The sequence below is a fragment of the Mytilus galloprovincialis genome, chromosome 4 (genome assembly GCF_965363235.1).
Source record: "Mytilus galloprovincialis chromosome 4, xbMytGall1.hap1.1, whole genome shotgun sequence".
NCBI lineage: Eukaryota > Metazoa > Mollusca > Bivalvia > Mytilida > Mytilidae > Mytilus > Mytilus galloprovincialis.
Genome location: NC_134841.1, coordinates 20,436,510 through 20,460,995, shown reverse-complemented (window position 1 = coordinate 20,460,995; position 24,486 = coordinate 20,436,510). Strand labels below are relative to the sequence as shown.

The following is a 24,486-nucleotide window of genomic DNA, read 5'->3' as shown; positions in this document are numbered from 1 at the left end:
TAAATATGTATATCATGTATATAGTGGACATACATGCATGCAGGTTACAATTTTGGAGCTAACATTTCTATATTTGTTGAGAGGGAAAATCCCAAACTGGGTTAATTTTTATCAAGTGTGAACTGGGGTAATTGATTCGGGTTAATTAACCAGGGTTCGACCCTGTGCATATTTTTATTGTTTGAACACAGTATTAGGCTTGGGATTCCCTCAAGAATTCACATAAAAAAATTAAAAATATGTACTAAGTGAGTTACCCTCTCTCTATATAATATATCAGTGACTGCTGTGGATAGTAAACTTGGATCAGAATTGACAGTAACCAGCAAATACAAGCTATTGGTAGTATATTTCTGATCTTATAATACAGAAAAACGTGAAAATAATGGAAATTTGTAGAAAACAGATTTTTTTTAACAAATTTCGGAATAAGGAGGTTGTCCTGTCCCCAAGAATCTCTAGCAGTAATACCCGTCAATTTACGTTGATAGTGGGTCTTCCCATGGATAGAAACAAGTGCCTGTGCTTTAAACTGGTTGGGAACAAACACTCTATATAGTGTTTATACCTTTATAGAGGGATAATCCTTCTAAAGAGGGATACAATGACACCTCTATTGACAGATCTTTTTGTTTAAACAAATTTTAGCAAATTAAGGCATATTGGCATTCTCTACTTATTATGGCAGTAACCTGCAACATTTGATGCACCAATTGATGTGCTTAGTTTAATATGCATATGCCCTGTTTACTGCTAAACTGACTGAATATACAATCTATTGTTCACCATGATTGAAAGCTGTGATGATCAGGTAAATTCTACTCAGTTTGTCTCACTGAACAGAATTTCTATTGTTAGATTTAACATAAAATTTAAAGGTCAACTGTCCCTTTTGTTGTTGATCAGGAGTTCAGATAGGTATACAATAGAATTCAAGTTCTGTCACTTTAGCAGAAAACTCAGTATCCCAATTTTTAGTAAAGACTAAAGTGCAATTATTGATGCACATAATGCTATAGATTATGGCCAATATAACTAGAAAATGCTAATCTGCCATATTTTGCTTTAAATAAAGTCTAAACAAAAAAAACAAACTCTTAAAGAGGAATAATTTTATCCCTCTATAAAAAAGGTACAGTGTTCTCCCCAGGATTTTTTTAAGGCGCAAAATTCAAGGGCGCGTAACTCTTTTTTTAGAGTGAACTTTTGTGATCTGAAGCAATCAGTCATTAATCCATGACATGCAATATGAATTATAATGCTTTGTGTTATGTGTTTGATAATGCAGAGTATTTAATAATGAATTACAAGAATATATATATATATATATATGAAATAAATTGATTTTAAACACAAAAGTTATTTATAAGTCAAAATATAAATATTCATCTCTGTACTTTCTGCTCCTTCTAAGGATAATGTTTCAAGATAGTGTTATTTTGTTGGACAGTCTGTTCCTCAATTTTGTCTTTATCCTCTTTTGCTTATACCCCCTTTAACATTTGTAAGCCATGAAAACTCAGTCAGCCACTTAATTGTCATTGAAACCAGAAACATGGTGCTTGCTGTTATCACTTGCTAAAATTTTAGCTAGGTTGGGATTAGGAGAAGCAATGACATCTGCTTATACTGACAGTGAAGAGGAAGGTGTATTCCCCTTTTCATTAATAGAAGTCATTAGGGTGAGAAAAAAAACTTCTACTTCCATCATCTGCCTTTTGCTTAGAAGTCACCCTTTTGTTATTTGCAGAGAACATGTTCATTCAGAATTAATAACATCGAATATGGTGAAGATATTTGATCATATTTGGTATACAACTTTTTAAAATAAAAATATGTAAATGAACAGCTGAATTTCCGTAGTTTTACATTACGTTTCGTGTGTATTATTGTTAAAACCTATCTCTTGCAGGTAGATATAAACGAAACTTTGCAAGTTTTTTTAAAGTTAAGACAATTGAATTTATCAACTAGTGACATTATATAGAAGCTGCAGCAATTCCGTACCCGTGTTGATTGTCACATATTTCCCGACGAACGGAATTTTACGATCGATGTTCAATGATCATTTTATTTCTAAAAACACGACAGTTTGAGACAATTTACCTTGCAAGTAACATTTTTTCACTATATATTAAAATAAATCACTTCTCTTTATCTTTAATCAAAGTTTATTTTATTTTTTTCAATTACAAATACTCTCATTCATAATTTTCATCGTAAATATCTTTAGCAATGTGTATTCAAATTTATCACGTGTATTCATCACGTTCATTGGTCGTGTTAAAATAGATTCTTCTTCTCGACCAATGAAAAAATTCGTTATTTAAATGGTCAAGTGATCACACACACAATGCGTAAATACAATGTATTTGCGATCTATTTCTTCAATTTCTGCACTGAAGTTTTATTTTTTTAATTTTCTTCTACAAATATCTATCTTCTTGATGATCATGTACGCTATTACATGATAACATAGTCCGATAAGACTAGGATAAGCGTGGCTCAGGTAAAACTAATTATCAGTTATTGCGTAACACTGACCAACCTCTCAGCGGTGATGAACAACTTGACAATTTTAACCAACATTTATAATGAAAATGTGAAAATTAACACGCTGCGGGATCAAGTATTAAGGGACAGCGGACAATTAAGACGCTGCGGGATCTTCGAAAATATTATGAAGGCGCTGCGGCACCGCAGCGTCATATCGGCCTGGGGAGAACACTGAGGTATTAATGCTCTTCAACTTTGTACTTGTTTGGCTTTATAAATATTTTGATATGAGCGTCACTGATGAGTCTTATGTAGACAAAACGCGTGTCTGGCGTATTAAATTATAATCCTGGTACCTTTGATAACTATTTACACCATTGGGTCGATGCCACTGCTGGTGGATGTTTCGTCCATGAGGGTATCACCAGCCCAGTAGTCAACACTTCGGTGTTGACATGAATATCAATAATGTGGTCATTTTTTTATAAATTTCCTGTTTACAAAAGTTTAATTTTTCGAAAAACTAAGGATTTTCTTATCCCAGGCATAGATTTCCTTAGCTGTATTTGGCACAACTTTTTGGAATTTTTAATCTTCAATGCTCTGCAACTTTGCGGTAGGTCTTTTCACCACCGAACACCACTGCACACCACTGAACAACCCAAAAATTATTTTTTACATGTTTTTTTTTTATATAAATGTGACCTAAATATAATATTTGAGTTATCAACTTTTTCAGAAAAATGATGCACATTAAAATAAAAAAAAAAATAAATTATATGTAATTTGATTGATTTTATCGTTTTATTGTATTAAATCACTGATTTTCTTAGTGGTTGATGTTTATTTGGGTGTTCAGCGGAGTTCGGTAGTGTGCGGTGGTGTTCGGTGGTGAAAAGAACAACCCTCAACTTTGTACTTGTTTGGCTTTATAAATATTTCGGTATGAGCGTCACGGATGAGTCTTAAGTTAATTTATGTAGACGAAATGCGCGTCTGGCGTACTAAAATAAATCCTGGTACCTTTGATAACTATAAACACCATATAGAGGGTTTTTTCCCCAACTAGTCCGAATAATTATGACATCTGGCAAGGCTATTTTAATTTTTTTCTATCACGCCAGACGTCATAATTATTTGGACTAGTTCCCAACCTGTTAAATATTTGGGTCTCACTAATTAGCGACAACAAGCGTCAAGAAGCGACAACAAGCGTCAACAAGCGACAAGAAGCGACAACAAAAATTATTTTAGCGACAACAAGCGACAAGAAGACTATTTAGCGACAAGAAAACATTTTTTTTTATTAGATATAAAGAAATTTGTATTTAATGGATTTTTTTTTAAATATACAAGCAGATATGTGTCTAATTAAAATGTTTGATTATATAGATAGACGAAGAAATGAAACATTTGTGAGAAAGAAAGAGAGTGTGAAGTTTATATTAGTATATTGGTAGATGAAGAAATTTAACATTTGTGTTAACATTTGTGAAAAAGAAAGAGATTGAGCTTCTTTTTTTATTTTTAAATATGAAGAATATGTATAAGATGATGTATGTATCTGTTTTCATCAAAGTCAAAGTATGAATAAACGAATGGAGATACAGTATATATGGAGCGGGCATAATGGAATATCATATTTTGATTCATTTGCTTAACACTATGCTCTAAGTGTACTCTTGTTATGTCAATTCGATGCTTTATTTGTAGAACTCTCAGCCACGCTTTGTCATCTTTATTATTTAAGCGTGTTTCCAGACCCCACGACGAGGACGTGGTTCTACCTTGGGTCAATATACAGAGCACGTACTTTTGCGAGAATAATACTGAAATGCTGACAATTTACTTTATACTAAACATAAAAGTTGAATGGCTTCAGTCAGCTTGGTAGAGGAAAGGAAATGCACACGCTATAAAATTGAAACAAAAACAAAAAAAAGGTCAACTTTCCTTTGAAGGATTTATTGAAACAAAAACATGAAATATTATTTCCTTTTTAACAGTATAATTCATTGTTCTTGATAGGAACAACATTATATGTGGCTTCACCCTAAGGTAATAACAGTACACACAATGTGGAACTTCAAATGAGATTAACGAGTCGCGTGTCCCCTGTTTTATTGCTACAATGACATCCAATTAACACCTTCAACTTTGTACACGCGTCAGACTATACAATTACACGCGCCAGAATATACAATCATTGTAAATAGTGAACACCTGTTGAAAACTCAAGATTGCCATTAATTTCCTTTCATCTTCAATCAATATGCATAAACATGATAAATATCGTTTAATGAGGCAATAAACAAATAAAAAGATGAAATCATTCACATTTCAATTTTCTTTTCCTCCTGTTTGGTTTCAGTTCTTTGTATTTCACAATTTGTGTCAATATTTTCAGGACAATGATGCACAAGTAATTCATTTTGCGAGCTTAATACATATTGCACGAAAAGAGTTTTAAAAAACAAATTATAAGATAAATAATATGTTCTAAAACACAAGGAAAAGTAATCTCATAATACAATAATTAAACGTAATACTGGCTGTTATTCATAATAGATGATAAAATAAATAATTATGTAAATAATGTTTCATTTTTTTCTATCAATTTTAACTTTCTTGTCGCTAAAATTATTTTCTTTTAATATTTATTGCAATGATTAATTTTAATTAAAAAAAAATGTTTTCTTGTCGCTAAATAGTTTCTTGTCGCTAAAATAATTCTTGTTGTCGCTTGTTGACGCTTGTTGTCGCTAAAATTCTTGTTGTCGCTAATTAGTGAGACCGAAATATTTGCTCATTTGTTATGATGAACGTTGTACTTTTAACATTAAAAATTCAATAAAGGGATTCGCCGTTTACCACTGCAAATTATGCACTTGCTGTATTGTAAAGTTGCTGTTGTTGAGGATAGTATAGACCAGTGACCGCGATGTTTACCACATTAACTTTGCTGAGTTGCATTTCCCGCAATTATTTACCAAAGAGTAACGGAAAGGGAAGTAACTATCCCACATGTTCTGTTCTGGTATGTACAATGCACCTCCGTTTATATAAGGAGCACTCCACTTACCAGATGAGCATTTTTTGAAATACTTTACCGAAAAAGCAGATAATATCTTTTTATTTTTAACAACAGTATATAGAAAAGAAATATTCGTTTGCCCATCTAGGTAAAATTTTCGAAATTTTCCGTTATCTAGCTGATTTCGTTACGAGAGAATCTCCATTTCGCTTTTTCCAAAATATAAAATTCTTTCGGACCTCAAGATATGGTTATAATAATTCATATTTCTAATGGAGTTTGCAAGCATAATACACCTTATCGCTAATCCCGGCTAACCCGGCCGCTTGATCTTTTGACGCATACAACAATTACTTTTCCATCATGATGTGGCGTCAGATATTTCGTTTTATGACGTCAAAATTTTACGGGAACCTGTGTGATATCCAGCAATAGCGGACAAATAGCGATAAGGTGTATTACCCATTCAAATACATTGTTCTTTTGTGATTGGATTACCTCCCTTACACTGCTATAAAATTGTCTTGTCAGTTTTCCACCTTTTTTTGCCCCCAATTCCTTAATGGTTTTAGCCATAACCATCCCTTTGTAACTTGTGGTATAATTTCATATACTTTAACAGAAGTCAGTATTGTCTGGAAACTACTAAAATATAAAAAAGAAGATTTGGTATGATTGCCAATGAGACAACTCTCCACAATAGACCAAAATAACACAGAAATTAACAACTAAATGCCACCCTGTGGCCTTCAACAACGAGCAAATCCCATAATGCTTTTTTGGGCCCCTTTTTGACCCCTTATTCCTAAACTGTTGAGACCATAACCCCCATAATCACTCCCAACCTTCCTTCGCGGTTATAAACCTTGCGTATACATTTCATGCCGGATTTCTATTTACTGAAGTTAATGTACGGAAACAAACTGTCTTCGGACGACGACAACGTGATGCCAATATACGACCACAATTTATTTTTGCGTCGTATAAAAATTGCTTATTTTTCGTTTCCTTTCTCTAACTTTAGTTTGTCTCACTCAAATGGTATCATGTTTGAATTTTGGTGGTCTCACTTTAATTGTTCTAGAGTTATGCCCCTTTACAAATGGAAAAAAATGCGGAATTTTTTGTTTTTGTTCTCAAGCAAACATTATGAAACTACAACACAATGCGTAGTACCATAAAAGACAGATTAAGCATACATTTAGGTAGTTTCAATTTTACCCGATTCTTGAGTAATGTATCTTGATAATCCTATATCCAAGCAGGGTCATCATCTATGTCCAATGAGCACATTCCCCATTTATCTAGATATTTGGTGCCTGTTTACCAATCATTGAAAGTCGCAACCTTTGTGCATAAATATGAGGACATATTTGAGTTTCAAGCTGTGACACTCCCAAACGTGTCTATCCCCCAAACGTGTCTATTCTCCATAAACTTGTCCGTAATATTCATTATTGCCCAAACGTGTCCGATTTCGTAACCCCAAACCTGTCCGATAATTGATAATCATAACTGCAAATTTAATCCGTAACATATGAATTGACTTTTGACTGAAATGCTCATCGTCCAGTTGCAAATATTTCATACGGATTTAAAGCGAACATACAAATAATTTAAGTACAGTTAAATTATTCGTTTAATATTTTAATTATTTTGTACTTATAAACTCGGATGATGCGTTTTATATTAATCCGAATATTGCACGGCTGGCTTTCCGCAGAATTGAATTTTTCCGTTTCTGGTACTTTAAAAACCCTTCAAAGCATAAACTGTTTATCAGGTTTTTTAATAAATTTTAGGTTTCAAGCATCATTAAAGACACACAAACAAGAGACATAACGTCCAGTGTCAACTATTTCATATAAGAAAAAAAATTACCGTTAATGTTTTTTGTTCTTTTGTTCATTATGATTTTTTTTAATAAATTAGTCCATTAGTTTTTCTCGTTTGTATTGTTTAATATTTGTCATTTTGGGGGTCTGTTATAGCTGCCGACTACTAGTATGTGGTATGGGACAGCTCATTGTTGAAGGCCGTACGGTGATCTATAGTTGTTATTTCTATGGCATGTGGTCCCTTCTGGAGAGTTGTCTCATTGGCAATCATACCACTTCTTTCTTATATTTAAGGACAAGACCGGGATATTTGTCAAAATCTGTAATTTTGCACGAATATTTCTGAACTTTGTGCAACCATATAGCTCGTGAAATAGTTGCAGGTACATTTTTTTTAAGCGTGTGAGTACTTCTGACATATGATGACTAAGTGACATATTGCTCGAAGGACGCATTTAGTGATGATAGCCATGCTATCCATATGTAAATACATGTACATATCATGACACACTCGTTTATATGATCTTTGCTTAACCAACTTCAAACCGATTTAATTGGTTATAATTCAACAGTAAATCCATATTTCTAAATTATCTATATGAAAGTGTTACTTTAAAACACAAAGTGATGTTTACCTTTGAAAATATCACATGCGTTGCAAATGCATCCATTTAAAAAAAAAAAAAAAAACACTATTTAATCTTTCGGGTACGCAAATACAAAAGCCATAATAATAATGTAAATAAATGTTCGATCAATTATTTACCTATAGGAATTTTACTGCACGGATTCGAATTCGTCTATCTGACCTTTTCTTTCTTGTTCTCCATTATAAAATAGATTATAGAATAGAATTAAATAAGTTTATTCATAATTTATGGGCACATAAGGACCCAAGGCTACAGCAGATTAAAAAAAAAAACACATAACAAACAAACAAACAAACAATACAAAAAAAAAAAACATAACTGAATGAAAGAATTACTTGATTCATAAACAGAACAAGGACAAATAAAAAAAAAACCAAAACTTTATTCATGCAAAACATTCACTAAATTTTATCATCGGCATAAGGACATCACTCGTAAATATAATCAACATGTAGATCGAACAATGATTTGTTTAGTAAGTCTTACTATACAAATCATTGTGTAGGCATATATTATACGTTCCAATCATTTATGGTAATATTCTTTACAAAGTACAAAACAGTCGACATTCACATCAAAAGTTAACCAAACCTTTAAAGACAAATCAATTATTTTTTCTCTCAATAATTTGATTTCAATTCAATATTATCATCTAACATGCAACGATAGACAAATCATTGACATTCAGTTATAAAAGTGTCTTCCCAATTTATTAGTTTCTGAATGATTTTCATGATATAAATACTGCAATGCAAATTCTCTTCTATTGCAAACATAATTTATATAATATATGAATCAAAGTTTATTTGTGCATTACATACGAAAACATGGAGCACCATGGACACTTTTGACTGTCCCTTTGGTATCTTTCGTCCCTCTTTTATGTACAACAGTTGGAAATATAATAAATTTATATATATTTCAAAAGTCCTTGTCGGTGTCTGTCTTTCATTAGTTGGAGTCTGCATGGTGTCTATTACTCTGTATCTTCTTCGTTTTGGTGGGCGGGCTCCTCCTGTTGCATACTGGATAACATTCTATTAGTGCCTGGGACTTCAGTAACTCGATTATCTCGTAGATGTTAGGATGGGCATGTTGGAGTCTCATCATAATTTTATTGTTTCATAAAAAGCGTTTTCAACCCAGAATTCTGTCACATAATCAGTAAATAATGTTGAAGCAAGTATGTTGTCAGCTTCATCAATGTCTTCTAAACTTTTATGCAAAACATGCTCAACAATTAAGTTGGAGTGGAACAAGAGGTTATACTTCGGCTCATCTTTTAAATCAAGTGATGTCTTCATTTTCTTTATAATACGACTGTAGTCAACATTTCTGTGCCTTTCGACAACCCTGGTAAAGAGGAAGATGCAATCTTTAATGGATACTACTGGGAACACCATCTGTGCTGTGTTGTTTGTTGCTGTCTCATATTTTTTTCTGAATGAAGTTGCTGCTGAAGTTGTTGAGCGATCATGTATTATTATTTAGCTGCTGATTTTTTTAAAAGAAGAAAATGCTACCTTGGATACAGATTTACTGTTCAATTGTGCATTTTTAAGCTGCAGTTGCATTTATATTCTATTTGTTAGGACTAATTGGATATTGTATAAATATTCAAAACAGTGAATTTATTTAGATAATAAAAATATATATATCAATATTTAATTCATTATCTGTAATTTTTGTCTATTTATATTTGTCAATTTCAATACATTTTCCTACAAAAATTATATCATTTTAAAAATATCTTTGCACATTTTCCTTGAGTTAATAGCGGAATATAGTATCTTTTATAAAAAAAAAAAAATACTGGTAAAATAAGAGATGTATTGTCAAATTTTATACATTTTCCTGCTCAAAAATATCAGATAAAAAATATTTTTGCACATTTTCAAATTATGACTACAATTCAGAAATAAACTATAATTGTTAAAACAACAATTCCCACTATGTTTACATATGCATGTAATTAAAAGTGGACAAACCAGGATGACACCCTTATTTTCACATGAGTCGGAGTTTCTTCAGACACTTGTGAGAACCAAGATGACCATAAGAAAGCCATATCATTTAATTTCACATTAACATTAATTTCGAAATAACATAAAAATGTGGTGCACACTGTAAATAACCCGCTACGCGCGTTATTCAGTGTGCACCACATTTTTTATGTTATTTCTTCATAGACAGAAAAAATATTACAGTAATTTCTTATAATTTAATTCTAAATTCCATTTTAAACCGTAGAAAACCATGAAAAAACGTTGATGACGTCACAGTCACATGACTAAATTATGTGTATGGGCTGATAACAAAATAACGTCGGCCAATCAGAAGACGCGTTACATCCAAAATTAAATTATTAAGATGTAATGATGAGATTCTTTCCATTAAAAATCTAAATTTTTGATTTGGTTTCAATGATTTCTTAAACATATCCTTAAGAACTAGAAAACAACAGACACGGTTTCTTCTCTCTCAAATTTAGACTTTTACCTCGAAATTGACATAAGTGGTCAACTCATTATCACTGACAATCCAAGATTATGAGACGAATCTATAAATTTTGAAATTATAAATCCATCCTAACATATCAGCAATACTATATGTTGTTTCAATTAAATCGATGTATGACTATTGAACATCGGTATACTACTATTGCCTATAATTTGCAGATGGGATATACATTTCCTAACTCATTCGATATTCAAGAGCTTGCAGCTCAGACTTCATTAAACGTCACCAGTGTCTGAGTAGAAAGTTGGTGAGCCAAGGTTATGTCAAAGAACGTCTAGTCGACCCTTTTAAATTCCGATTGAAAGATATGAAGACCTTTTTGGTAAATATTTCGAATCAACTTTACAAATTACATATAATGGTCTTGAAGTAAAGATTCTAGTACTGACGTTGTTTATCATCTTAATTATGTGTTAATATGATTTTTATATGTCCTCGTACATTCTTAACATTTACTACTTAAAGTCCTTTTTTTGTAAAATTCTTTTGTCGTAGCTCGATACTTAAACATCCCGCTAATATGTTATTGTACTATATTAATTTTGTATTCTTGTCTTCCGTTTTTGCTGATGTACTTTGTCTAAAAGATTATCTGTATGCCATTTTGTTTTCTAAGTTGAAATAGATATTTGTTTTTACAATAATTTATCTTATATTACCATGTTGACTGCTGTACCAATTTTTGTCATTTATACCACTTATGTCTGTTTGTTTTGCTCAGTTATTGTTGTTAGTATAACGGAATTCCAAGCGACTGTCATATATAAGTGAGAGATGTTTAGCTAGCTATAAAACCAGGTTTTAATTCGCCATTTCTACATAAGGAAATGTCTATACCTATAGTCGTTTACTATTCGTTTGGTTTAATGTTAAACAAAGCATATTATAGTTTGTTGATTATACTATGTTTCCGATGTTGGTTGCCTATCAGTTCTCATTCCAAAGAATAACACATTTTTTTCATTCATTTTAATTATTCATTTCTGTGGCTTTTGTTTTCCTTCTTATTGCTTTTTGGAACACCCACCTCTGATTCCGATTGCAAAACATCCACCTCATTACTGTGAATTAAGCTATGTTGATTACAAGAATACTTAATTTTGTAAATTTTAATTTAATTTGTCGGTTAAAAGTATATATCAAATGAAATATCCAAATAAAGAACCTTTCTTCTTCTTCTTCTTTATATAAGCTTCCTATATATAGACAGGAACGCCTCTAATAATATTAGAGTATATATGACGGTAATTTTGTGGATAATTTTTTATTATACTATGTACAGCACACTATGTGTATGGTTGTTAATATATGTACGTTTTTGGTAAATTTAAAATTCATGATTTGCATTGCTATATGATTAAGTTTTGTTTTCCGAAATTAATTGTAACTGTATGCCATATGTTTTTCTCAGTTTAAAAAGCATTGCTCGATGTATTTGAAAAGAAGTTTTATGTTATAAAGATGAATGGGATTTTCTGTGTGTTATTGTTCATATTTTAAATTTACTTAATACATTTCGTCCTGCATGCAACAAAATTTAGCTGTTGGTCAAATCCTCTATCTAATGATCAGATACATCAATGTATATTAAGATTTTATAGGTTCGTAATAAATACCTGGAATTTATTAATATTTTAAAGTATTTCATGCCGACGGGTTCCATTACATCCCATTATCAGTGTAATAACGATTGTATTGCTAAAGTTTTATGCTTTTCATATTTAACCAACGTACCAAAGGGACGTCGTTAGCCAGTATTTCAGCTATTTCAGAATTAAATTACTTAGTTAATAGTGGACACAACAAGTGGATAGATTCACTTTCAGGTTCGTTTTATTATAATGCGATTGAATTTATTTTTCAATGAAAAAATACTCTTTAATGTTTTTAACCCTTTTTTCAAACTATAAATTAATAAGGTATAGAACTTAAAAGAAGCTCACGTTTTGACAGTTTCGTTCTTTTGCATACCAATATGTGGCCTTTCTAGCTGACAAACAGGAAAACAGTAGTATAGCAAGTTTAACGACATTGACTTTCCATAGGGTTGAGCATGGTCGGTAAAAACTTTTTTAGACTACATTTCGTTCCCTATTGTCACAGTGACGTTCAATTCAATGACCTTAATATTTGTATAATTAGTAAATTATAATTAAGTCAATGATTTTGTTACTACAAATTACTGTACATATTCAGAAATTATTGCAAGCATTTGTTGTTTTTTTTTTGATATGATTAACACAACTTTGAGATTAATTATTGCGATTTCAGGAAATGTTTGTAACCCGGATTTTGTTTTAGCTTAATCGATGAATGCCTTCCGAACAGCGGTATACTACTGTTGCCCTTTTGCAATTATTTCTGACACCATAATGTAAGTTCATATTTCATGAAACACAGTCGCATTGTAAAGGAAAAGGTTCATTTATGGCACCATATGGCATACCAGATCAGCTTTATCTTTAACACAAAAAGGTTACAATTTGGTTCGTAAACGGGTCTATTTCAAAAGCTTTAATGCTAAATAAATCAGTTTTTTTTTCTTAAAAGTACACTACGTAAGATCGGTTTACTTTAGATCGATTCAAACTAAACTACCTCTTTTGGTGTTTTAGTTTAGACCGATTGAAGATCGATTCAAAGCGTTCACATTGGCCCTTAAATCGATCTAAAGTGAACCGGTCTAGTTTAAATCGATAAAAATAAATAAAAAGAATACTGCAATAATACCGGAATCAAAATTTTAACTTGTGATTCAAGATAATCAATAACTTTTACTTTCTTTCAAGTATGTGTATCGGTGTACTATACATGAATTTCATAAATCAGGGGTGGTGTTCTCGAAGCTATCTTAGGATAAGGACGTGTCCTAAGACCAACTTATGACAAGTCTTAAGGGAATGGTCATTATTTATCAGCTGAGGGGGTCGGTTCAAATTTTTCACATAAAAAGTTTTGTTGGCAACCCCCCATCATTCTTAAAAAACACATAATGATCCCCCCCCCTAAGAACAAAGTTTGAAAAGTTTGACCCCCCCTTGAAAATAAAAAATTCAAATCAATTCACAGTTGTGAGAAGGTGATGACTATAAGAATATCTGACATGTGTATGTAGGACTTGAGAATTGACAAAGTAAGCATTTAAATGAGAAAAAAATGTATTGTTATTTAACTTGAACATTCATGTACAAAATGAAGTCATAGTCTATACACATTGTTGTACCTAACTTTGAAAATGCTAGTCTAATCCTTAAATAGTAAAGCTATCAAAGACACTATATGCCAAATATGTTGATATACAATTCAATTCAATTCAATATTTTATTTAAGTCTCATCTCTCAATACTATATATAATACAACATTACATTAAATGTAAAAATATATAAATATAAAAAGAGAGCCATTCTGTACAGAACTACAAGAGACTATAACATTAAAAATAATATCAAGAATGCATCTATTATAAAACATATTGACGTTAACATTATTTACAGTATAAAACATTTCTACGTCTATTTATAATTAGATTACAGGCTTTGGCACAGCTACGAATCATATTATTATCTGTAAATAAAAACACTAATTTCTGTTTATCATCAAAAGACATAAAATTACTATTAAAATGTGTTGCTTCATCAAATAATTTTTTTTCTAAAATCGTCATATAAAGGACACGATAAAATAACATGGGCTTCATCTTCTAAAATATTCATACAATTATCACAGACTCGATCTTTTAAAATTAATTTTTCAAATCTCCCCGTTTCTATTCTTAGTAGTGCTACACCACATCGAAATTTGGCAAAAGAACTCCTTTGCGAAAATGGCATTGGAATTTTACAATAGGTTTCCGTTTCAAAACTGTTCTTAAATATATTATATGTACGAAGTTTGTTACCACCCTTACCACATAAAACTTTCTCTGATTGTAAATTGCTTTGCCACTGTTCGACATATTTATTGAACATTTTAGACATAACAGTATTGACAACTGAGGTACCATCAACATAGTCTGTAATGACACACAAATGTTCTGCATTATACTCAGAAAATGTTTTCCTTACATAAAAATTCCAATTTTTTATACACTTATGTTTTTTACTCATAATGTCTGCCCATATGAAAATTTTTCTGTTTAAACGATCAGAACTCATATTGTTCAAACGGCACCATAGTCAAATTAAACATTGCCATTGTTTTTGAAAGATAGGTATCCACCCCATATCCCCTGCAACTGCAGCATTTGGAGTATATTTACCCACTCCAAGAAAAAATCTGCAAGCTCTATTATGGATGGCATTTATAAAAGAAAAAATTTTGCAACCCCAAATACCAGCACCATATTCAACAATGGGAAGCACCAAACTCTCATATAATTTTGAAAAGACATTATGAGTAACACCACCTAAGATTTTGCACTTAGCTACAACAAGGCCAAGTGCTCTATTTGCAGAAGCTGCAACAGCTTTAGCAGTTACATTATAATCTAAAAATTCACACTTAAAACTAAACCTAAATATGTATAAGTGGTAGAATATTCAATGATATCATTCCCGCATTTAAATTGAACATGTGACTTATTAACAGAAGGTGTTCTAAAATGCACAATATTACACTTTTTCGAATTGATGGTCATACAATTTTCTCCACACCATATATCTAATGCATTTAACAGAATTTGTAATTCTTTTTCATCGTTTGCAAGTAAAACCACATCATCAGCATAAAGCAAAATACAAACTTTTTCATCATCAATATCAATACCACACTCATATGATTTCAAGAATGAAATTAGGTCATTAATATATAAATTAAATAACAAGGGAGATAATGGACATCCTTGTTTAAGACCACTGTTAACATTAAACCATTCTGATAAATGACCGTTTAGTCGTACTGAACATAATACATTTGAATAAATAGACTGTATAGCAGCACAAAAATGTTCAGCCACACCCATTACATTCAACTTGGACCATAATATATTTCTATTAATGGTATCATATGCCTTTTTAAAATCAATAAACGCACAAAAAGTAGATTTACGAAGCTTCTTTCTGACTACAATTATGTTTGTAAGAGAAGACAATTGGTCTATAGTGCTTCGATTTTGACGGAAACCATTTTGTTCGTCGACTAATATGTTATTGTCATCTATCCATTGCGTAAGCCTTTCGTTTAAAATATTACAATAAAGCTTATAAGAAACACAAGCTAATGCAATTCCTCTGTAAGACAAAGGGTCGCGCGGATCTATCATGTTTGTTTTAGGTATAGGATTGATAATAATTTTGTTCATGAGCATGTGCTAATTAAAATTAATGGGATGACGAAAAAAGAAAAAAAAATACAGAAAATTCTTTAATTCAATTTATTTTCCTACAACTAATAATTCTACAAATTTTATATAGATAAACTTTCAATAATGATTTTTATTCTCTAATGAATAAATGTACATTTGCTGTCACAGAATTATTTGTGAATCAAAAAAGATAAAATATCTATAAAAAAAACAGGAAACATTCTTGGATTTTAATTTTTCTCATCATATAGTTATTTGTATTGCAATCCCAATCACAGGCATTTGTCTCTGAATTTTTTTTTTTACCTTTATACGTTAATTTACTTAAGTATAAAGGAAAAAAAATCAAGGGTGGTGTTCTCGAAGCTATCTTAGGATTAGGACGTGTCCTAAGACCATCTTATGACAAGTCTTTGTCCTAAGTCGTGTTCTCGAAGCTCTCTTAACTTAGTATATATCACATTTTTCGTCCTAACTTTAGGACACCTAATTAGGTGTCTTAAGATCATCATATCTTCATCCTGACTTTGTGCATGCTTTTTTCTCATATTTTTACGTGAAGATGAACGGGGAAAGAGACGCACCGTCGGTTATTAACTCGTTTAAAGAAATTGTGCATGATTTTAAACTTTGAACTTCGTGTTTTTACGATACGATGACGCAACGAATTCAATATTCTCATTGCAAAACAAATTGTTTTACAGTTGATATCAAGATTCTATTTTGATATTTTTTTTATAAATACATTTGAAATCATGCATTTCATTAAATACTTGTTATTACAAAATTTCGTAAACAAATTTTATTAATTGGTTTCGTCTCTAATAAATGTTTTATCAGACAATTATTTAACTATTTAGGATTTCGCACAAAGGATATGTTTAGGACGTCCTAACATAGGATGTGTCTGAGATAGCTTCGAGACGCAACTTAAGAGTGTCCTAAGTCGATCCTAAGTCCATCCTAAAATCGGTCTTATCTATGACTTACGACGAATCTTAGGATACTTTCGAGAACACAACCCCAGGATCCCAATATAGAAAGTGCAACTGGAATAACACATTGCAAATATCACTAATTTTATTTCAGGTGGAAATGTTTTTCAAAATCATAAAGTGTATTGTTTTGTATGTGTGAATGCCATGGTGCCCATTAAGTATTCTTATGAGGGTCTTGAAGGGGTTTAAGGAATAAAGAAGAAATGGGTCAAATTAACAGAAAATGGAAAAAATAAAGAATAGAATAAATAGAAAAAAATAAAGAATAGAGAACATTGGGGGTTAAAATATAAAGAAAAGAGAAAAAAGGGCAATAATAATAATTTCATAAAATAATTATAAGATATATACTTTTTTATTCCAATTAAAGGGCCAATGAAGAGAAAAATAATTTTTCACAATGATTTTTACAATTGTTACAATAATGTTGACATAATTCATAAATATGAATTTAACTATTTCAATTCTTAGATGTTAATCCACAGCCAGATCAGAGCCATACACACAAAAAAGGCATAACATCATATCCATTATTAATTACCAAATGATTTAAGAATACACACACCTTCTATCTCAAAAAATGGCTTCAAAATGATTTAAACACTATAGAAAGTTGAATATGCATGTTCAGAATCTTTTCCAACTCATTGTGGTCAAAACTAGGTCAAAATGTTTCGTACAGTTCTTAATCTTTTGATTGTAAATTTACACATCCTATGGATAATGAACCATAACAAATGACTGTGACATATAAAGGAGTGATCAGTTTCACTACCTTGAGAGATTCACAATATTTTTTTATGGTAACCCCCCCAGTGGTATGATATTTTTGCCAAAGACCCCCCCCTAAAATGCACCGACCCCCTCAGCTGATAAATAATGACTGTTCCCTAACTTAGGATAAATCAATCGCACTGTTCGTCCTAACTTAATAAAGTTTCAAATTCACTTTTTGCTCATTTTTTACGTGTAGATAAACATGAAATGAAACGCTCTATCGGTTATTAACTCGTATATAAAGAAATTGTGCATGATTTTAAACTTTGAACCTCGTGTTTCACGATACGATGGCACTACAAATTTAATTTCCATTTCAAAACAAAGTTATTTTCCAGTTTAAATTTACAATCCTTTTTCTTATATAATTTTATAATTACATTTGAAATCATGCATATAATTCTAAACATATAATTATAAAATTCATAAACAGTTTTATTAATTTGTTTCGTCATTAATAAATGTTTTATAACAAAGTTACTTGAACGATTTAAAATTTCGTACTTAGGATATGTTTAGGACGACATCATAACATAAGATGCGTCTGAGATAGCTTCGAGACACAACTTAAGAGTGTCCTAAGACGATCCTAAGTCCATCCTAAAATTGTTCTTATCTATGACTTAGGACGAATCTTACGATACTTTCGAGAACACCACCCCAGTTCTATTTATACACAATGTTTACAGTTTTACGGGTAAAAAGGTCAGATCGACTGCGTTTTTAATTATAATGTGAACGCAGTGGTTCAGATTAGACCGATAGAGATCGCTATGATTAAGGATAATGTGAACGCTAACTGTTTTTTTTTAGATCGATTCAAATTAGATCGATTAACAAAAATGCTAGTGTGAACTGGGTTTTATATTTTAACCTTGCAGAATGCTTGTCTCACACTGTTTATAACGTCTTTTATACTGAATCTGTTGGATGTATACTGATTGACTAGCTCATGTTGTGAAACAGAACATGATTTAATTTTTAGTTAATATACTATTTGTTTTCAATAACTGCTTAGATCGTTACCTAGTGTCTTTTGTCATAATGTATAGTAGATACAATGGAAAGGCTTTGTTTTGTAAAAACGATTTGTTGAGTCTGTTATTAAAAATATCCTTCAGACGTCTTTCCAAAAAAACATTTCTTTCATAAATTCATTAAGAAAGTTATCTTGCACAGTTAAATGACGATATTGATGACACAGTCTACTCAAATCGTAAAATCTTTTTAGTTGAAGTTACTAGACACTGCCATAAAATATTGTTTCTCACATAAAAGAGGTTATAAAGATACAATATTCTGCTATCTTGTATTATTTAGATACAGAGTTGACAAAGACAAAATGTGGAAATATTTCAGCATTATCTTTCTGTTTGGTCAGCATACCTTTGGAAAAATACTGATAGACTCACAGATAGAGAATGTGCTCGAACAATATCATGATACATGCGGGGCACATTCTTGTTTATCGAATGGTACTCTCAATGACGATGAGTCTGCTTCCATGATTTGTGGACTATGTTCTTGTAACAACAATTGTATAAAGGAGTCAAACTGTTGTCCAGAAGTTATGCTCCATCAACCAAAAAGAATATGCTTTGATGGAATAATTTATCGCCCAGCTATGCAATATGTCAAGGCAAAAACATACAACAAATACAAAACCGTGAGAGAATGTCCTCATTATTCTCCTGCTGATATCACCATTAAGTGTACGAAGAAAAGAGAAGTAACGGAGAGAATTATGACAACCCCTATGACGTCACTTAACACACACCTAACGTATGACAATATTTACTGTGCCCAGTGTAACAATGATGCGCAAAATTTGGAATCATGGTATTTTGATTTCCAATGTAAAATGAAAATTAACTTTAACATTTTAAGCTCAGTTAATGAGATTGCTAAACTGGCTATTCAAAACAACTGTACAATTATAACAAGCCCTGTGGATAACCACGCATCTTTCATCGAATCATGTGAAGATGATCCAAAAGGGATGATATCTAAATGTAACAAAACTGGTACCTGGTTAAATGGAGACAATGCTATACTTAACGCATGTCAATCAGTAGATCAACCGTTTGGAATGTTTAAAAACGTATTCTGTTATATCTGCAATCCTCCTATTGGTCACAAAGAAGTCATTACATCATGTTCTTCAAACAATCACAATACCAGTCTTTTTCAACTATGTAACAATTCGTTGCCTAATGCAAGCATGTATCCATACAAAAATAAATTTTGTTATCAGTGCAATTTTAATCAGTCTTTAGATAATGCCATCGATATACTGTATAAACACTTAGGTCTTGAACATGTTTATTATGTTCTACCTCGCTACTGTAACGGACAGTCACAAATGGCGATGTATTATGGTAATACAACAGCTGTTGTTGTCGACACTCTACAGATGAATGTTACAGATTCACAGAACTCAAATGAAGACATTCCTTTTACAAGGCAGTGGCAATATATGATAACCTGTCCAAGGCAGGAAATATTTAGTATGTTTTTCAGCGCCAATGATATAATACAGGAATCTTTATTACGTGGGTGCAATAATGCTGAGCCTGTTTCAAAGTACAAAATGCAATGTGTCAGTAAGCCACAACTTATACGTGAATGCAGTGAACCTATGTATACAACTGAAACGTTCGTCATTTTGAAATCTGCATGCATGTCATTAGAAGATAGTAATTTAGTTGCATATAAAAGTTACTATAATATTTTTTGTTACATTTGCAACTTGAAATCTGTGTTTAAGATACGTCTTTTATGTAGAGACAAATACTTTCTTTCACTGTTTAACATTAAAGACGAAAAATGCTATGATTTTACACATTATAACTGGAACATCCAATTGCTATATTGTCACTTGTGTTACTCTGGCGATCCGATAGGTGCAGGTGGAGCCGGTGGATATCGTTCAATGTTATTGTTGTCATCATATGATCAATCTATAGGTAGCTCATTATCACACAGTTGTTCAAGTCAACAAATCTTTGATTCTTCATTGGTGAGTAAAATACAATTTTGACGGACAAAACTTTAAATCATACCGTTATTACAGAAAACATTAATATATATAAATGGTTTTCCAGTGAAAAAATATTTTTTCGACATAATTGAATTCAGTGTTAAATTGGGGGGGTATACTAATCAAGACATTATTTCCGTCTTTATCAGAGACATTAAAATTTGCACTGATTGAAAAGGTAAAGACCAGTTATATTAATATTTCATTGTATTTTGTGAATTGTTCTATTGTAACAAAACGTCAGTTGTATCGCCCTAAATAGTTGTTTATTCTGAGATGGTTTTTTACTGTTTTGTGCTGACCTGAATAGTTTGTTCCTGTTAAATATATTAAGATTTCAAAACAAATAATGTCTAGAGCAAACCAGAAAACGTAATCAATGCGAATAATGTGACAGGGTAAGTATCGCAATAATGAGAACTAATTTTATGAAATCGCAATTGTTAAACTCATATTTTTTGTTCATGCTTGAAAAATCGTAATGCAAATTAATGAAATATCTTTTGTTCAATACAAGACAAATGAACAAAACGAAATGTACAAATAGAAACAACTGCCTTTTCTGAAAATTAAACTTTAGAATTAAAACTCTCATAACATCGTATCTTTTCAACAGCTAAAGTGAATTTCATAAAAAAATGTTCAAATTGAACAATTGCTTTTGCTTAAATGTTTTAGAGTGTTTTTGTCTTATAACCATACAACTCGATTTTATCATAATAATTTTGATAATTATTTTTTATAGTTTTATTTTGCCCAACCAACGATAATTGAGGGGCATTATGATTTATTGTCTGTGGGTCCGTTCGTCTGTTCGTCCGTCCATTCGTTCGAACGTCCGTCTGTCCCGTTTCAGAATAAAGTTTTTAGTCAAGGTAGTTTTTGATGAAGTTGAAGTCAAATCAACTTGAAATTTAGTACATATGTTCCCTATGATATGATATTTATACTATAACGCCAAACCAGATTTTTGACCCCAATTTCACGGTCCACTGAACATAAAAAATGATAGTGCCACTTTCAGGTTAAAGTTTTTGGTTAAAGATTTTGAACAAGGTAGTGTTTAATGAATATAAAAAAAAAGATGTGGTGGTATGATTACCAATGAGACAACTGTTCACAAGAGACCAAAAATTACACAGAAATTAACAACTATAGGTCACCGTACGGCCTTCAACAATGAGCAAAGCCCATATCGCGAAGTTGAAGTCCAATCAACTTAAAACTTAATATACATATAAAAAAGAAGCAGTGGTATGATTGCCAATGAGACAACTCTCCACAAGAGACCAAAATGACACAAATATTAACAACTATAGGTCACCGTGCGGCTTTCAACAATGAGCAAAGCCCATACCGCATAGTCAGCTATAAAGGCCTCGAAACGACGATGTTAAATCTCTATAATATGATCTTTCTAATTTAACTGCCAAATAAGATTTTTAACCCCAATATCACGGTCCACTGAACATAGATAATGATAGTGCGAGTGGGGCATCCGTGTACTATGGACACATTCTTGTTAACTCTGATGTGTATTGAATAAAACAAATGTTCATAGGTTTTAAATCGAAAGAAAATCTCAATTTTCAAATGTTATGTATATCAACATTAATCATGATTTTCTTCCTTTTTTTCAGAATATTTGTAGAGATTTGAGGTGTATTCCTGGAAAGGTCTTAGCAAACAACACATGTGTTCCACTACTGCAAATGACAGCAGATTTATGCTATATTTTTGCAGTTCATTTTGACGCTATAATTTCTGAAAACGTCCGTAAAACAGTGGGTATTGATTTGATAAGAAAACTAGCCGATGAAGCATTTGATGATTTGAATGCAAGGTTAATAAATACACCAATACATGGTAATATGAAATATGTAATTTCGAACATCTCGTGCAATAACATTAATATTAAAACTTCATTTTCGGGGCACCTGTACTTCGATTTCTGTACTTTTGGTATGGTATCAAGACATGACATTGATTCAAATTTGCTACACCTGCTGAATTCTACAGTAACCCTTAATCAAAGTGATCTTATAGTGAGAGTAAAGTATGAAATTGATGCGGAGGCCTTTGATGTAACTTCATTAGTAGAAAATATAGCGGTTGCAGACTTGTGCACATATCAAAACGTGTATTCAATACATGTACCTGGCAAACTTGCTATGTATTACCGTGTAAATAATCTACTGGTGTGCACTCAGGTTGAATTGACCACACACGAATATGCAAAGCAAACAAATCGGGAAATTAAGCTTCATAGCAGTGGCCATATCCTAGGGCGTAATGACTATCTTACAGTAAAGAATAATTCTATTAGAGTGTGTTCTGATAGGTACCTTCAGCTCATTTCCGAAATGCCACATGAAAATATTAATATTTCTATGTTTATAATCAGAGTCATTTGTAATGTTGTATCACTTATATGTTTAATTCTCACGTTTATAACATACATTTTATTCAAAAGTTTGAGAACAGTTCCTGGTCAAAATAACATGACACTAGTGTTATGTATGATTTTGAACGAGCTTCTTTTCCATGTTCGATTATACAGTTTAGAAAATAGTAATTTATGTCAGGCAATAGGTGTCCTCCAGCATTATTTCTTTTTGACTGTATTTTCATCATTTAACGTGTGTACATTTCATATTTACAGGGTTTTCACCACAAGTTTTGCAACCACAGCAAACTCAAATATTCATGTTTTATTCAAATACAAGGCTTACATTTTTGGATTTCCTGCTATTATAGTTACAAGCAATATTCTTGTAACATTTATTTACCATGATTATCAGTCTATTGGATATGGAGGTGATTTGTGCTTTATTGTTTTTAAATTGGCAGTAATTGTCACATTTTTATGTCCAGTTGGTATTATCTTATTGACAAATGTTTTCATGTTTGCTGCGGCAATCTTTAATATTTGTACCACTCCTCACGTGACATCAGAGAATGTATCACATGACAAAAAAGACAACATGGTGATATACTTTAAGTTGTTTGCCATAACAGGATGTACTTGGTTATTACAGTTTATTGATGCTTTGTTCCCGGAATCAATGTTCACCGTTTTAATTTCAATGTGTAATTTGTTAACGGGAACATTTATTTTCATGTCATACATTTGTAACAAGCGTGTTTTCGAATTGTACAAATCCAAATTCAAAGGTAGCAAAAAGTATCTCTTTTCATTTAATTCGGCAACAAATCAAACAACATTACATTCCTGACTGATATTAATTTTGTTTTGATTCCCCCAAAAATCAAAAAGATATACCACAATGCAAGCACATTGTTATAATATCATATACCAATTCGTCTTTATTTGTTTTTAATTTTTTGTTATCTGAATATTTCATTGAAAATGTAATTAATGTAATGCATGATGAACATTGTTTATTAGATAGAACTATTGTGTTGATTGATAAACGTCCTATTTGGGTGCAGGTTTCATCAGGTTAACTTCACCTAAATATTATCAGATAATTACATGGCATTTATCATATCGCATGTATTATCAGCCCTAGGTTCAATATCAGCCCAACAGCCGAATCGCTCGAGGGCTGATATTGACCGAGGGCTGATAATACATGAAATATGAAAATTGAAATGTTATGATCTTTTTATGATATGCTTCAACAATGAAGAAAAATAACAGATTCATATATTGATCCTTTTACGTGGTTCCCAAATTAGAAGTTCAAAGAGTGAAAAGTTCACGGATGTCGGATCCCATATTTAGTACATTCGATAAAAAATCTTTCTATCATATGAATCAACAGAGAAGAAAAACATTTTTTATATGGAATAATCGACAAAAAAAA

The 24,486-nt window shown here is 31.6% G+C and overlaps 1 protein-coding gene across 1 annotated transcript in view; it reads right to left on the bottom strand.

The window, feature by feature from the left end:
- Positions 1–5,485, bottom strand: part of LOC143071588 (DNA polymerase kappa-like) — a 35,696-nt gene extending 30,211 nt beyond the window's left edge. The window contains exon 1 of the mRNA XM_076245993.1: positions 5,368–5,485. The gene's annotated coding sequence lies outside the window, so the exon portion shown is untranslated. The remainder of the gene's footprint in view (positions 1–5,367) is intronic.
- Between the last annotated feature and the right edge of the window lie 19,001 nt (positions 5,486–24,486).